Source organism: Callithrix jacchus, chromosome 7 (assembly GCF_049354715.1).
Source record: "Callithrix jacchus isolate 240 chromosome 7, calJac240_pri, whole genome shotgun sequence".
Classification (NCBI taxonomy): Eukaryota; Metazoa; Chordata; class Mammalia; order Primates; family Cebidae; genus Callithrix; species Callithrix jacchus.
Window position 1 is genome coordinate 81,081,845 of NC_133508.1, and position 18,218 is coordinate 81,100,062.

At 39.3% G+C, this 18,218-nt stretch overlaps 1 pseudogene; it reads left to right on the forward strand.

The window, feature by feature from the left end:
• The first annotated feature begins 5,112 nt into the window (after nucleotides 1–5,112).
• On the forward strand, nucleotides 5,113–5,213 carry LOC118143381 (U6 spliceosomal RNA; annotated as a pseudogene).
• Nucleotides 5,214–18,218: the final 13,005 nt, after the last annotated feature.

The following is an 18,218-nucleotide window of genomic DNA, read 5'->3' on the forward strand; positions in this document are numbered from 1 at the left end:
GTAATATGTTATTTAGTGTCTGTGCTGTCGTTTTCACACTATGAAAACTTGTATAAGTTTCTTAAAATGATCTGAACCATGCTTCACAATATCTGTAGATTGTTATAGCATTGTTGGTTTTTTTTTTTTTTTTGAGACGCAGTTTCACTCTTGTTACCCAGACTGGAGTGCAATGACGCGATCTCAGCTCACCGAAACCTCCGCCTCCTGGGTTCAAGCAATTCTCCTGTCTCAGCCTCCCGAGTAGCTGGGACTACAGGCATGCGCCACCATGCCCAGCTAATTGTTGTATTTTTAGTAGAAACAGGGTTTCACCATGTTGACGAGGATGGTCTCGATCTCTTGACCTCGTGATCCACCCGCCTCAGCCTCCCAAAGTGCTGGGATTATAGGCGTTAGCCACCGTGCCCGGCCTGTTATAGCATTGTTATAAGAATTATATTAAAAATTGTAAATGTCTGCCACATTGTGGGCCCTTAATAAGTGGTTATATTATTACACATAAAGATATTGCTGAGCAAAAACAATAAGATTAAAAAATTAATAAGATAAACAACACTTTGGCATAAAATTTTTTTAAGTGCCTTGAAAGTACCAACTCACTTAAAAATTGCTACACTGATTAAAATTGGCCACTTTCCATTCATTGAACACCATGCCAAGCTTTAGGCTAAGTGCTGAGTATAGAGAGATGAATTTGTCATACTCTAGAGACTAGAATTTAGATCTGGCTTAGTTTAGATGACTGTAACAGCTTCCAGCCTAGCCTCCCTGCCTGCATTGTCGATCACTATTTCCTGACTCAAGCTTCCACCATCATGTGACTGACAAACCAGTCTTCCTCATCATTTTCATCATTCATTTCTATGCCTGAAAACCAATATCTCTCTTGTGCTGTCACCTCTTCATTTGCTATATACTGTTTCATATTGTTCAGTAATTTTTATTCCAGTTAGTCTTCTGCTCTCAGGTGAAACTGTTATAGTTAGTACTTAGAACTTATAGATAAGGTTGCCTTTGAGAGAATTTAACTTAATCAACAGGTGATGAAAGGAGCTCAACCTCTCTGAGGCTCTTGGGAACAGCTACTTGGCTACTAATCAATCAGTGGTATTAACACATCTAAGGAAAGAAAGATGTGGTTGGCAGGCCCTGCGCAGTGGCTCACGCCTGTAATCCCAGCACTTTGGGAGGCTTGAGGTGGGTGGACCATGAGGTCAGTAGTTCAAGACCAGCCTGGCCAAGATGGTGAACCTCGTCTCTACTAAAAATACAAAAATTAGCCAGGCACAGTGGGAGGAGCCTGTAATCCCAGCTACTCAGGAACATGAGGCAGGCGAATCCCTTTAACCAGAGCGGCAGAGGTGGCAGTGAGCTGAGATCCAGCCACTGCACTCCAGCCTGGGTGACACAGTGAGACTCTATCTTAAATAAAATAAAAATTAAAATTAAAAAAAGAAAATATGTGGTCTGCAATGCAACTTGGAATAGAGGAAAGCCAAAGAGATAAACTTTAGCTGGATGCACCCAACATTGTCTGTGGGAAAAAGATACTGGAAACAGGGGAGCCTGAGGATTTCAATCATTACTTCAGGGTTCTTTGTTTCTTGTAGCTTGTGAGAGGTCCTGCTTTATGTCTGTCATATTTCTCTGGTTAAGATACCCAGCATTCTTCTCACCTTTGATCTCCTGAATGAAATATTCTCTCTTTATTACGAGTCATGAGAATACCATCAGCGTACTAGTTTACTAATTCTGCCTTCCAGGTACCCACACACTGAGATGAGGTGCCTCTGCCAAGATCTCATACATTTTGGTTAATGGAAAACTGTATCTCCATTGTGACTTAATCAGCTGGTATTCTGGTTTACACTTTGAATTTAATCTTTGTGAGGCTGATTATCTTAGTCTCATAACCTGTTTATGTGAATCTGATAGTTAAATAAAGATCTTAGTGAAAAAGATGTCATTATGGACCAGAAGAAAATATAGAACATTTTTTAAGTCTTGTAGTTGAAATGCTTCTTTTAAGTGGGATATAAAATCTAGAAGCTGTAAAGGAAACAAAATTAAAATTTAAAACTATATAATAAAAAAACTATAAACAACTTTGAAAGACATGATAGACTGGGATCACATATTTGCAATATACATAATAAATAAAGGATTCATAGCTATAATATATGAAAAGAAACTAATAATGAATAAGGAAAAGACAATCCAAAAGAAAAACAGGCAAAGGATATGAATTAGAAAAGTCACAGAAAATATGTTCAATATTAATAAGTCTAATAAACATTTGAAAAATAGTTCCAATTCACTTTTAACTAAAGAAATGAAATGAAATTAGCAGTGATATGCTCCTTCCGTAAGATAGATGTAATATTAAAAAGATATATGAGAGGGTGTCTTAGTTTGGGCTGCTGTAACAAAGTACCATACACTGGGTGGCTTATAAACGACAGGAATTTCTTTCTCACAGTTCTGGAGGCTGGAAGCCTGAGAACAGGGTGCCAGCATGGTTGGGTTCTGGTGAGAGCTTGCAGACAACAGAGATGCACACAGCCAACTCTTATGGTTTGCAGACAGCACACTTCTTGTATTCTCACTTCGTTGAAAGAGGACACGAGAGCTCTCTAGGGTCTCTTTTGCCAATGACCTAATTAACTCCTGAAGGCCCTAACTCCTAATACCCTCACGTTGGCGGTTTGAATTTCAACATATAAATCTGAAGGGGACATAAACATTCACTCCATAACAGAGAGGTGTGTCATTGCTATTCAACTGAAAAATTGATAGTGTCTTTAATGCAATTGATGAGGGTATGGGGAAACAGATACTTGGATATACGTTGGTACAGCTTCTTTTGGAGCATTTATCAAACTGTACCTCTTGCTATTGTACTTGAAGGACAACTTGCCTAAGAATAAAATTCATGGACTTTATTTTCTTCCCCTCAGAACCTTGAAGTCATTGTCCTGTTGTTTTTCTGACGTTGCTTTAGTTCTTTTACCCCGGTAGCTTCATTCTTCTCTGTTGGTTGAAATTAAGTATTTTTTTTTTCCCCCAGAAAAGGATCTTATGTCCTTTATTCCCTGCATTCTCACTTGTTTGAGAATGTCTGTCTTTGACTTGTATACATAAATGACAACTTGAGATGATACAGTATTCTTGGGCTTACTCTATGTCCTGTGAAACTGCAGCCGTTGAATTTTGCTGTGAAGCCTGAGGGCCAGCCGGATTCTTCCTTCTTTTAGGTGACCTGCTTTTTCTCCTTGGATGACCGAGAAGTTCCTTTTCCATTCTTAAAGTTGAATAACTTAGGATAGGTCTTGGTTTCAACTGTGCATTGTCAGTTTTGCTTGGAGCATAGTAAACCCGTTTAATGTAGACATTCAGTTCTCCATAGTTCTTCCTATCAGAAAAGTTTCTTGTGTTATATATTAAAACACCTCTTCTTTTTAATTTGTTGTGTTCTTCAAGGATGCCAATTTTCCTTTGGCTATATCTTCTTTATATGTCTTTGTTTTTTATTATTATTTATTAATTTTTTTTTGAGACAGGGTTTCACCTAGGCTAGAGTGCAGTGGCACAATCATAGTTCACTGCAGCCTCAACCTCTAGGCTCAAGCCATCCTTCTACCTCAACCTCCCAAGTAGCTGGGACTACAGGTGTGCACCACCATGCCTGGCTAATTTTTTATTTTTTGTAGAAAAGTGTCTTGCTATGTTGCCCAGGCTGGTCTCAAACTCCTAGACACAAGTGGTCCTCCTGCCTCGGCCTTCCAAAGTGCTGGATGACAGGCGTGAGTTGTTGTGCCTAGCCTCTTCTATATTTTTTAATCTTCTTTTAAATTTCTTAGAAAATTGACCTTTTCTCTTATTCACTATGATTGGATCATGAATTTCTTATTATTTATAAGTTATGCAATAGTGTTAATTTAGTCCCTAATTTTTCTTCTCTGCTCTATGTATCTCTTTTCATCTCATTCTGTTGTTTTATCATGTTGTCTTTGCATTCTTTTATTTAATTATTTAATTTATGTTTTTGGGTTTCTTTCTTTCCTTCTTTCTTTCTTTTGAGAGAGAGTCTCATTATGTTCCCAGGCTGGAGTGCAGTGATGCGATCTCGGCTCACTGCAACCTCTGCCTCCCGGGTTCAAGTGATTCTCCTACCTCAGCCTCCTGAATATTTTGTATTTTTGGTAGAGGTGGGGTTTCACCAGGTTGGCCAGACTGGTCTCAAACTCCTGACCTCAGTTAATCCACTCACCTCTCGGCCTCCCAAAGTGCTGGGATTACAGGTGTGAGCCACTGCACCTCGACATTTAATTCATGTTTTTAAAAAGTTCTATAGCATGAAGCACTCATGGACAATTTTCTCTTCCTCTGGTGTCATTTTCAACACTCCATTCATTTTTCACTTCACAGTTCCTTTCCTTCTCTGTTTCTTTTTCCTTTTCATTATGCTATGTTATATTTGCACCTTTATTATACTGATGTTTTCGAGGAATTCCTCCATGATACCCATCCGATCTTATTTAGTCTCAGGAGTAGGCACATGTGCAGGCAAGACCAATCAGAGTTCTAGGACTATTGATAAGCATATGCCTTGTTTCTTTTTTATGTTGTATTGCCTGGATTTAGAATTCTCCGAAGAGTGCTTTATAAAATAGCAGTCATAGCAGCTAAGTACCCCCTCACCCTCACCATAGATTCTGAGGCTACAGATATGTAGACTAGCTGTTTATATTTGGAGCTTTGACCTGTGAAAATAGGAATGAAACTGTATAGGTTTAGCCTCACTTAACCCTCAGAGGAGGGTGGACACAAGGGCCAATAAAAGTCAGCTGTGGTCCGAAAAGTCCTGCAAACATTTCTTTTCACACAGAGATATGATTAGTCATAGGAGATGCAGCAGAGGATAATTGTATGGAGCAAAAAAGCTTGAAGTTTAAGGTTCTTTGAGGAGAGGGATGAATAGTGACCCTAAGAAGATTGGATGAGACCAGGATCCACTGGTATCCTGCTTAATCAAGGCCTGGAGGTCTTGATGTTTAAAGCTTGGGTTAGGGTAGCTGTGAAAGGGGGGGACTTCAGAGTGGCCCAGGAGTGTTTTAGCAATGTATACACTAAAATTGGAATGATACAGAGATTAGCATGGCTCCCTGCACAAGGATGACAAAAAAATTTGTAAAGCCTTTCATATTTAAAAAAGAAAAAAGAATGGCCTTTTCTTGACCCTAGATCTACAGGTGCAGATGTAGTTTAGAACATCCTATATCTGTCGTATTACAAGTTTTCTTTTTACTCCTCAAGTATAGAAATAATGCCTAAACTATTATTTTAAAATATTTTCACTTGTTTTGTTTTTGCAGGTTAAACATTTAAATTATTTGGGCCATTTCCCCTAAATTTCACTCTTATTTTAGCATATTATATATCTGCTAAAATTATTTATTTATTTTTGAGGCAAAGTCTCTCTCTGTCTTTCAGGCAGGAATGCAGTGGCGAGATCTCAGCTCACTGCAATATCCACCTCCCAGGTTCAAACAATTCTTCTGCCTCAGCCTCCAGAGTAGCTGGGACTACAGGCATGCACCACCAGGCCCAGCTAATTTTTGTATTTTTGGTAGACAGGGTTTCACCATACTGGCCCAGGCTGGTGTCGAACTCCTGACCTCGTGATCCACTTGCCTCGGCCTCCCGAAGTGTTGGGGTTACAGGTGTGAGCCACCGTGCCCAGCTATATTTGCTTAATTTTTAATATAAGTAATTGTTTTTATTAAGTTAATGTCCACACTAAACACTGGTTTTGGGTTGGTATAGTAATAGAATTCAGAAGTCTTAACAAAACTGAAAGTTGTCACACTTCAGGAGGTAAAGTATAAAGCTTAGTTTTTAATTTGTCCTTTACTTGCCAACACCTTATAGAATCAATAGAAAATACATTAGCAGAACTAGGCCAGTATCATACACAGTACACTTTCCTCACCACCCTCAGCTCCTTGTAACTTCTTGCTCCATTGAATTTCTGAGAACCTCTTTGTCTCTAATACTCACTTGGCACTTTTTATGGATATATTCCATTCTTTTCCCACTGTGGAAGCTCTTTGCTTTTTACCTACATATAATCAATTCTGAGATGCATATTTTCCCACATTTTAACAGCTCTGAAATGGGGATACATCTTATAATCTAAACTATCTTTGATTTGATAATGTATAGTACTTTGTATCACTCCCCCAAACAGCCTTGTATAATTCCTAACACACAGTAAGCACTGAACAAATGTTTGTTTATTGACTGATTATATGTAAATTAAGAAAAGGTCATATAATTTGAATTATTGCTTAAATACAAACATTAACCTGACCCCTAGCACATCCACAAACTCTTAAGGTTCATGAGTTTTTATTCAATAAAGTGTGAGATTATTACAAAAAGTAGGAAATGGGATGGGCATGGTGGCTCAGGCCTGTAATTCTAGCACTTTGGGAGGCCGAGGCGGGTGGATCACCTGAGGTCAGGGGTTCAAGACCAGCCTGGCCAACACAGCAAAACCTCGTCTCTACTAAAAATACAAAAATTAGCCAGGCGTGGTAGCGCACGCCTGTAATCCCAGCTACTCGAGAGGCTAAGGCAGAAGAATTGCTTGAACCTGGGTGGCAGAGATTGCAGTGAGCCAAGATCACACCACTGCACTCCAGCCTGAGCAACAAAGCGAGACTCCATCTCAAATAAAAAGGAAACGAATAAAGAAAATTTAATTATTTGCTTGCTTTTATAATTATTTAAAAATGGATTTAATATTTAAAAGGCACTCCTTAATAATACCTACCTTATTTTTGTGTAAAATTTGTCACCAAAAAAATTTCTGCAATACAGGAAGAAAAAACCTATTAGAAGAAAAGAGAAAGTATATGATTTACCTGAGTTCTACAACTAGTCAACGTCTTGACGTCTTGCTCATAGTACTTGTTCTTTTTATTAGGCTGTGTTGTTCCATGGAGAGGAAATATACAAAATGCATTCTTAAATGCAACCCATTTTTGCAGAGTGTTTCTTAAAAGTGATTGCCATGAAGTGAAATTCTAACTGCATATGTGCTGCTGCATTCATTTCTTTCTAGTCTTCAAAAGAAAGAAATGAAAACGATACAAAAGAGCTGAAGCGTAATTGCTTATTAGGTGTTGTTCAATGAGGGAGGCAGTAAAAAGTAAAACGAGGATTATTGTTGCATAATAAAGAGCACCTTATTTAGCTCTTGGGAAGATTGAAGGATATTTACTGCAAAAATGCAATTTTCACTAACTTTGAAGAAATCATCACAAGAGTCAACCCATTTGCCAACTTAGAACCTTTAAGTCATCCCCATGATACGTTTTTTTTTTTTTTGTCTCACGTGGCTCCTCTGCCATTTCTCTTTTGTGCCACTCCATTGTTTAGCTTCTATTCAACTATTGGAGGAATTTTTACTTCTACATATTGATTTCTGAATTCTCCTTAGGTTAGTTTACCTATCTCCTGCTTTTATTTTTATTGCAATAAAATCTTTTTTTTTTTTTCAGACAGAGTCTTGGTCTGTTGCCCAGGCTGGAGTGCAATGGCGTGATCTCAGCTCACTGCAACCTCTGCCTCCCGGGTTCAAGCCATTCTCCTGCCTCAGCTTCCTGAGTAGCTGGGATTACAGACGTGAGCCACCACACCTGGCTAATTTTTGTATTTTTTGTAGAAACAGGTTTCACCATGCTGGCCAGGCTGGTCTTGAACTCCCAACCTCAGTCTATCTGCCCACCTTGGCCTCCCAAAGTGCTGAGATTACAGGCAGAGCCACCGTGCCCAACCTTTTTTTTTTTTTTATCTTTAAGACCAGGTCTTGCTGTGCTGCCCAGGCTAGAGTGCAGTGGTGTGATCATAGCTGACTGCAGCCTCAAACTCTTGGGTTCAAATGAGCCCCCTACTGTCAGCCTCCTGCATAGTGAGGACTACAGGTGTATGCCACCACACCCAGCTAATTTTTTAGTTTTATCTTTTGTAGAGATGGGGTCTCACTATGCCACAGAGGCTAATCTCAAACTCCTGGGCTTAAGCCATTCTCCTGCCTCATCAGCCCAAAGTGCTGGGATTATAGATGTGAGCCACCTCATCCAGCCTGCAATCATATCTCATCTGACATACATTTTAGCCCACATTAACTTCTTTTTGTCCCTCAATATTTGATTTTTCACTACGATAAGCTTATTTTGAAGCTAGGTATGTCCTGGTCTGGAAGTATCTACTTTCCATTTCATTGAAGTTACTTCCTGAAATTACTTCCCTCTTGGGAAAAGAAGGGTGACTTACAATGAAGCTCATTGCTCCAGAAAATAGTAGATGATGATTTTGCGAGTTACAGTGAAGGAGGGATCTTGAGAGTGGTGGCTGCCCTTTGTTGTAGGGAAGGTGTTCATATTGATGCCTTATTTTCCCTTCCCACTCAAAATGCTTGCAAGTATCAGAGAAGCTACCGCTCAATGACTTTCAGATGTGTCCTCCTTTGATTTTCTTTTTTCAATTATTTCTTTATACTTAGTTTTGCTTTTTTAGCCATGTTAACTTTTTTGAGAAGGTTACTTGATCTGAGTTTCAATTATTTTATCTGTGAAATATGGATGGAAATGCCTACCTATCAGGGGTTTTTTTTGTGTGTGAAAATTAAGTGACACCATTTACTTAAAAATGGCTATAGAATACCTGCTTCATTTCATAGTTGGCTCTTTATAAAATATCATTCAGTTCAGTACATCCCTTCTATGTGAACTCACTTTAATTCCTTGCCATGCTCTTGTATTAAATGTTATTGACCGTAATTTATTCAAATTTTCCAAATTCATGTAATCTTCCTGTAGGCTGGCCATGTAACTTATCTGAACACTTTGAGAGTGTAAAGGGTCAGGCACCATCAATTATTATGTTAAGACAGCAGGTGTAAATTGGGACTGTCTTAGACAAATTAGAATGTAGCCTATCAGCCCTCTCCTGACTACAGCAGATGGCTTTCTACTGTGGAACAACTTCCATGGTGTCCTTTCAGGAACCCACTGCTTTACTTACCGTCTCGCTGAGTATAAATTTTCCCCTTTCTTACTACCACTATCAATACCTATGCTTGGAACTGCATATGTTTACTTTCTAAACCACCCAGTCTCCTTCACCAATTTCTCCATTTCTGTCAAAGACTAAACCAGACTTCAGAGTTTATCTTTGATTTTCCATATTTCTTCAAGTCTCATATCTAGTCAGTTGGCAGTTTGTTGATTTAATTCTTTTTTTTTTTTTGAGATGGAGTCTTGCTCTGTTGCCAGGCTAGAGTGCAGTGGCATGATCTCGGCTCACTGCAACCTCTCCCTCCCGGGTTCAAGCGATTCTCTTGCCTCAGACTCTTGTGTAGCTGGGATTACAGGTGCTGCCACTGTGCCCAGCTAATTTTTGTTTTTTTTAGTAGAGACGGGGTTTTGCCATCTTGGCCAGGTTGGTCTTGAACTCCTGACCTCGTGATCCACATGCCTTGGGCTCCCTAAGTGCTATGATTACAGGCATGAGCCACCACACTTGGCCCTGCTGATTTAATTCTATAAGTCTTTATTGAGCATTTACTTTGTGCCAGATACCAAGTGAAGTGCTAGGAAGAAAACTACAAATAAGATATAATCTTGATGTACAAGAAGCTAATTGTTTTAGAAAGAGAGTTAAATGGGATGGGTGCAGTGGCCCACGCCTGTAATACCAGCACTTAGGGAGGCTGAAGCAGGTGGATTGCTTGAGCTCATGAGTTTGAGACCAGCCATGGGCATCATGGCAAAACCCTGACTCAACAAGAAAACATAAAAAATTAGAAAAACTTTGCCCAATGTGGTGGTATGCACCTGTAGTACCAGCTTTGGGAGGCTGAGGTGGGAGGATCACTTGAACCTGGGAGGTGGAGTTTGCAGTGAGCCAAGATCAAGCCACTGCATTCCAGCCTGGGCAAGAAAGTGTGATCTTATTTCAAAAAGAAAGAAGAAAGAAAGAAAAAGAAAGAAACAAAGGAAGGAAGGAAGGGAAGGAGGGAGGGAGGGAGGGAGAGAGAAAGAAAGAAAGAAGTTAAATGTGTAAAGAGATAATTGCAATCCAGTGTAAGTACAAAAACAGAGTGTTTGGCATAGTGGTGATGCTGATATGGAAGTTATCAATTCTGCTTGGGGTGGTTCCGGAAGGTTTTGCAGAAATAAAGACAAACTCTATCTGTAGCTGACTGTATGAATTAATAAACATGTTATTACCTACTATTTGCTAGATGCTATGTTATGTGATAGGAATGCATTGATAAGCAAGACAGGCATGGGTCCTATCTCTCTCGAGTTTATAGACTATTAGGGAAGGCAGACATTATAAAAGCAAAGGGTATTAAAAGGAGAAGAAAAGATGAGGCATCATGTGAACATATTAAGAGGAAACTAACCAACTCTGCTTCCAATTCTACAACAGTTTAGCTGAAACCTGAAAAGGTGGCTAGGATTAGCTAGGTAGCTATTACAATAGGTGGAGGTAGAGATTGATAGAAGAGGGAGAGAACACAGTCTTAGGGCGAGACAGAGCATGAGAATCACCGAAGCGCTGAGAGAAGAATAACATGGCTGGAGAGCAGAGAGAAGTGATCCTCATGGAATAAAGCTGGAAGTGCAGGTAGATGTCAGAGTATATAAGACCCTGTGGATCACATTAAAGACTTTTGGACTTTATCCAAAGGTCAATGGGAAGCCATAATTTAAGCATTAAAAGCGATATGCAGATTTTCTCTTTTAAAAAGGAGGCTGTTGCAATAGCTTGGACAAGAGGTGATATTGGTTAAAAAAAAATGGAAAAAATGGGCTGGGCCTGGTGGCTCATGCCTGCAATCCCAGCAATTTGGGAGGCTGAGGCAGCTGGATCACCTGAGGTCAGGAGTTTGAGACCAGCCTGGCCAACATAGTGAAACCCCGTCTCTACTAAAACTACAACAACAACAAAAAGTAGCTGGGTGTGATAGTGGGTCCTGTAATCCCAGCTACTCAGGAAGCTGGGGCAGGAGAATCGCTGGAACCCAGGAGGCAGAGGTTGCAGTGAGCCAACATGGCGCCACTGCATTCCAGCCTGGGCGACAGAGTGAAACTCCATTAAAAAAAAAAAAAAAAGGCAAAATTAGCAACTGATTTGATATGCATAGTAAAGAAGGAGTAGTTAAGGATGACTCTTAAATTTCTGCCTTGAACCACTGGTTAGCTCTTACTGCTGCTTACTGAGTTGAGGAACACCAGAGGAGAAGGTTGGGAATGAAGATGATGAGATTTGGATATGCAGAGTTTGAGGTGCCAGTGAAATATTCGGGTTAGATAGGCTGCTGGGTACGAGGGTCTAAAGCTACAGATTGAAGAGCTTTAGGTATATCCATGGTAAGAAAGCCACAGGAGTAAATGCATTTATCTTAGGAAAAAGTCAGAGTGGGAAGAGAAGTGTACATTAAACAGAACCCTGAAAAACATTGAATGGTCCCATAAAGAGGTGTCAAAAATGGGCAATAATGAGCTACTAGTGAGGTAAAAAGAAAATCAGAAAGGTGTGATATCCCCAAAGTCAGGGGGAAGAAAGCATTTCAAAGAAGGAATGTCAAGTAAAATGGGAAATAAAAACTGATAACCTTACTGAGAGCCGTTTTTTTGAGGAATGGCAGACACAAAATCCAGATTGATGAGCTTGAAGAGTAGGTGGGAGGTGAAAAAATAAAGACGGGGTCTGGAAACCACACTTTCGCAAGCTTGACTGAGAAGAACAGGGAGGAGGGAGTATTAGAACTGGAGAAGGATGTAGATGAAGGACTAAGGAGGATTTTTCTTTCTTTTAGAAAAACTTCTCTCTCTTTTTAATGAGAAACACTTGAGTGTGTATAAGTACTGAATAGAAAAAAATCATTACAGAGGAAGAGATTGGAAACAGGAAAAAGATGCTACAGGTGCAAAGGCCCCAAAAGAAGACCAGGGCTCCAAAGTGCAGGTGGCGTTGTCCCGCCTTTCATCTGAGGAGGGCTTCTTCCCTCTCTGTAACAGGAGAGAACAAGGGAAGAGGGAACAGGTGCAAGTAAGGGGTGTGAAGTTGAAGTAATTTCCACTTGATGGCCTTTAATCTTTCAAAAATAGTTGCTCAATAAATATTTATTGAATCGATGAATGAATGCAAGCAAATAAGATGAATCTGAAATCTGCACATTTCCCTCTTTTCCTCCAGAAGCATTCTATTGTCTAGAAAAGCTTGGGGATGACAGTGAAAGTGAGCAAGATTCAGAGTACTTTAGGAAGAGAAAGAAGGATGTTTCCAAATCAAACAATGAGGATGCTAAATCTTGCTCCAAATGGAAATCAGCAGGGAATAGCCACTCTACTGGATAAGGTGAAAGCAAAATGGCTGGCTATCCATTCTATACGGGTCTGTTCTGATCTACGTCAAAAAAAAAAAAAAAAAAAAAAAAAATTCCCCTTCAATCTCTAGAAGTTTCAAGCCACAGACTTGCACTTTGAAGGGAGAGCATGGAACTCTCACCTGTTGAACCCTTACTATTTGCCAAGAACTGTGGTGAGTACCTTTCATTTAATCCTCATATTAACTTTATGAAGTTAACATTGTCTCCATTTTAAGCTTTTGGAAACAGAGCTTTAGAGAAGATAAATGTGACAAGGTCATTCAACCAATAAGTGGTAGAAATAGGATTCAAACCCAGATCTGCCTTCAATTGCTCTTAACTGTGATGCTGTATTTCCATGTCAAAGTTTAATAACTCTTATCATTGTGAATACTCTTCATGACACAATTCTTGAGTAAATTGTTCCCTGACATACCATGGGTATTATTCTTGTAATATTTTCCATTCTTCAATATTCAACTTCTATATCTTTTAATGCCCTACTTAAATCTTACCTTTGTCCAAAACACTTGAGGACGTCTCCAACCATAGCCATGGTTTCTCTGGCTTTTGAAAACCTACAACAGTTTCCCTGTATTACTCATCTGATACAATTTATGTACATTATAAAATTGAGTTTGGTTTTATTCAACCTTTCTTTTGATTATGAGTTAATGCTACAATTCTACAAGCTTCTTAGGGACAGGAAGTGCGTTTTGTGCCTTTTTAGGAGGATAGGGTGGGCATCGTTTACGGCTTCTTCCTAGTACCTTGATTCGTAGTATGTAGTCAGTGAATATTTGTTGCTGGACTGCCAGATGGCCAATCTGGGCATTTACATTGGTTGAATGTCTTTGGGAGCTGCCTACAACTACTTCGGAAAGTTAGAGTCAATATGAAAAATGGAGGATTTATTATTTCTGCTGTGAATTTATTTTTTCTTTTTGGGTGATAAAACTGGAAATCTCAAAAAGACTGCTGGTTTGTGTGTTGGGCATAGGTGGGGGAGATTCCTTTTGAAAGTGAGTGTGGAAAAGCAGGCTTTTTATTTTGTAAAGGTTTTTTGAAGCTTACAAGTTCTTATATATATATTTAAAAAGTCCAAACTGCTTAAACTTGAAGTTCCCCTCCTCCTTTCTCCTCCTTCAGAGCCTTTTTCTAAACCTACTTCCCTTAAAATGACTTTTATTGATTTTCACTCAATGAGAGTTATTCTTCAGAATGAGGATGGAGGGGTCAGAGAGAGAAATTTACCCTGTGTTACCTGTGTAATAGGTGTGCATCCGTATCTAGTCTTGCTTTATTTGTTCTGTTTCCTGTATCCAGAAACGCGCACACTGGGGATCATTAGGTCCTCTGTGTCTTGGTCGGAGCTTGAGTACAGTATACTAATAGATCAATTTATGTGTTCATTCATTCAGCAAACATTTATTGAGCAGGCATGTCCTAGGCATTGGAGATACTAAGATGAATAAGACGTAGTCACTGCCCTCAATGACCTCCAGATGTACACGAAGACACCAGCTTGAAGTGGGCTGGGGTCAGAGAACAAGGCAACTGAGCATCCTCCACCAGGAAATCCTAAGAGAATAAAAAGACCAGTCTTGTAAGATAAACATAAACATCTAATCAAATTAGCCAATTAGGAAAACATTTTTAAGAAAACGCAGTCTTTTGCCAATATGTCCTATGTTTCTTTTGCATTTTTTACCTCCTTCATTTCTTTGCCTCCAGGCTTATCCCTCTCCAATCTACAATTAATATTGCCTCCAATTTTATTTTTCTAAACCCTGATCTAATGATGTCATTCCCGTCTTGAGAATTTTCATGCATTCATTCTACACATTTTATCGATCACCTATTGGGATATTTCCAGTGAGTGTGAAGTGTTTGGGTTACAGTGGTATGCAAGCAGTCCTTCACTTCAAGAAGCTTAGAGTCTAGACCAGGTAGAACTTTCTGAATCGTGTCCTCTTAACTAAATCAGTTCAGTTCGACAGACACGAGTGTCTGTTGTGCTAAGTACTATGCAAAACAACTAAGACAGAATTCTGCTTTAAGCAGATCAGAGTCTAGTAGAGGAACCTGAAAACAGTTGATAATTCCAACACAAGATGATAAGTGAATAGATGAATGCTTAGACTGCTGCGATACTCAGGTTTGAGGAGAAGAGAGGCTGGTGGGCAGGGTGGCTTCCTGGAAGAGACCATCCCAAGCAGTCTTGAAATATAAATAGGAGTTGGCTAGACACTGGGAGTGTCCAGTTAGTTCCTTAACGTGACAAACAAGATCTTTCACAGTCTATTAATCTATTTTTCCAGTCTCCCCTTATATCTTCTACTCCTTTTTCTTTTCTTTTTTCTTTTAGCTTCCAGCCCAATTTCTGAATGTTTTCCAAATTAGGAATGTATGCCCCCGTATTATTTAGTGTTATACTTCAGATTTGAGAAAGCACCAGATAAATGCGATGCATCTTTCTGGAGCATCAGTTCTGTCAAATAATAAGTAATTTAAAACACAGTTTTATATTAAAGCTTAATATATTTGTGGAGTTGAAAGCAAAATTTCCATTCATTTTTCAAGATAAAACAGGATACATAAATTTCAAGCTGGTGGCAAGTCATTTTAGGCTTGTCCTTAGACACCACCACCTGCACCACCTCTTTCTTGTGGAAAAATTTGAGATGTACTATCGGAATGTCACAGGAAATTTCATGTGTCTTTGAATATGCTCTTTGCTCATCCTGGAGTGCTCTTCCCATTTTTCTCCCTTGATAAACTCTACTTATCCTTCAAAGCCCACCTTCAGTGTTATTCCAAAATGTTACAAAAATGTAACAGTCATTTTTGAGGAAGCTTAGATGTTATTCCATAAGATAGTTATTTTTTAAACACCCACTTGTATCTCTGCCTCCTTTCCTAATAGCTCCAGGCAGGCTTAGCACCTCCTCCTTTTGTGTTTCTACCACCCTAGACTCAGAATTTCCATTATAGCACTGCTCACATTGTACCATATGTATTTGCTCTGTTATCCTTCTCTGCTAAGGGACTATAAGCCTCTTTAGGGCAGGCACTTTTATCTTTCTATTCTTAGTGATTGGCACTTGGTAGGCACTCAATAAATGTTTGTTGAATGTTAAATTTGTGGACCATTCCTTACTCTGCATCGCCTCTGCTCTTATTATAAAGTGATATCTCCTTTACTTCTCATCTTCAGGGAATGATGTGTTCCACAAAAGTATATTTTCCAGACAACCGAAATTTACTTTTTTTAAAAATTTACTTCTTAAAGTATCAAAATCTTCTGTTTAAATCATTTTGGTGGAAATTTACTTTTCTATATTTTCACATATGTGCTGGCTCTCATAAGTAAAATACACTAAGCCTAATGTGTTCCTTGATGACTTATCCCCAAAAGTATCAGGGTATGTTTGGTTGGAATTCATGACATCCGCTGGGACCACTGATGGGATAGGGCTGTTTGCCCTCACACCAAATAACCCCATTTTCTTCTAGTTTTTGAGTTATGGTGCTTGCTTCTTACGGTGCGGTGCGGTCACAGTTTCTCATTGTCAGTGTTCTTGCTCTAACAACGCTACCCTTTGCTCTTTTTATATGTTTTAATGGATATTAAAATTACAAAACCAATATGTGTTCACTGAAAACAAACAGAAGTCTATGGAGTAAAAAGTCAAAGTCTTCCCCTCTTTCCTGTCTAACCCCCAACCCCCCACCCTACCACGTCCACACTGTAACTCCATAGCCATAACCATTGTTAACGGTTAATGTATCCCTACAGGCCTTTTTCTGTCAATGTGTGTGTACATGTATATGGACAAATATCGAATCATGTTATATATACTGTTATATGACTTGCTCTTCTCACTCGACAATGTATAAGAGGTATCCTTCCATGTCAGTACATCCAAGTCTATATCATTCCTTTTAATGGCTGCCCCCTTTTAATTTGACAATCTTAATTAGCTGTGAATGGGAAAGCCAAATAATCAAACTTATTAGAATTGTACCTAAGAAAGGATAAATTGGCTCTGAATGAAGGCTTGTGTAATTCTCCTAGGAGGGAAATGTGTTAACTTTAGTGCATGGAATTTGTAATGTTTATTTTGGCTATTCTGGGACCCTTTTTGCTTATTTCCTGCTTCATTGTGTTTTGGATAGCTGAGGTTGCTGGACATATGACCTGTGAATTAGTGAGGTATTACATATTCAATTTTACCTTATATAATTTTGCTAAGGTTTTATCAGGGGTTTGCATTTAATTTTTTCGTTTAGATTGCTGTTATAGACAGTGATTATTTGCTCTAGTTTCTAAGTACTTGCGTCATAGTGAGGACCCCTGCATGTGGTAGCAGCTAAAAATATTTGGCTTGCTGATTGAACAGTCCTTCTTATCTGTATCACCTATCTGTGAGAATGTGCACTGGATCTATGGGAACTCTGTAAGTTGATCTGAGGGAGCCTTTTACTACTGATGAACGTTAAAGAACTGACAGCGTCTTGTGCTATTAATAATAAAATCTTATTTAGAATTTACAGAGGGTCTTCCTTCTGCCTTCACTAAAGTGGCTAAATCCTGTTGATTCTACCTTTTAGATCTCACTGTAATGTGTCCCCTCCTCTCCACTCACTCTGCCCCAGTACCTTGGTTCAGGCCCTACTCTATCTCAACTGAATTACCTGTAATAGACTTTTAAATTGGTCTCCCTCCTTCCTTTCTAAGCTCCACATTTCCCACCCAGCAACTAGTGCTTGTTTTAAAACAGAAATCCTACCCTGTCACACCCCTAAAACCCTCTAGGGGTTTCTCATCATCTGTAGGATAACATCCACTTTCCTTAGCTTAGTATACAAAGCCTTTTGTGATTTGGCCCACTTCTCCTGCCTATCTCTTGCTGCTCAATGTTTTAATACCTCAATTTCTAGGGAAATCAGTGGCTTATAATTCCTTTAATTGAGAACCACACCAGCGAGTTCTCAATAAATGCTTGTTAAATGAATGAATGAAACACCTTATGTAGCAAGGGTGACCATTCAACCTGCTTGGCCCAGGATGGCCCTTGTTCACACTTGTCATCCCAGAACAATTATTAAAAGTGTCCCTTTTTTGTCATCGAACTTATCTCAGTTAGATAAATTAATTCTATGGTCATCCTAATTATAGTGATCATGAAATTGATTTCTAACTCTTTCTTTGTCTCCTCTACTAGATGGTGAGCTCTTTGAGGATAGAAGTTTGTTCCATTTTAGATCCTCATTTATTCATTTAACTAAGAGACTGATGCTGTTAGGTGCTGAGAGTATGACATAGAATACAACAAACATGGTTCTTGACTTCATGAAGTTTACAGTCCAGAAGGAAAGAATAATCTAGTGGAAATAATAGAAGCTAACATAATGAATGCTGGTGTATGAGTGAATGGCTAAACATGGATTAGAAGCTCCTCAACAGGCCAGGCGTAGTGGCTGACCCCTGTAATCCTAGCACTTTGGGAGGCTAAGGCGAGCGGATCACTTGAGGTCAGGAGTTTGAGACCAGCCTGGCCAACATGATGAAACCCTATTTCTACTAAAATACAAAAATTATCCAGGTGTGGAGGCACATGCCTGTAATCCCAGCTACTCAGGAGGTAGAGGTAGGAGAATCACTTGAACCCGAGAGGCGGAGGTTGCTGTGAGCTGAGATCACCCCACTGCACCCAACCTGGGTGACAGAGTGAGACTATCTCAAAAAAGAAAAAAAAAA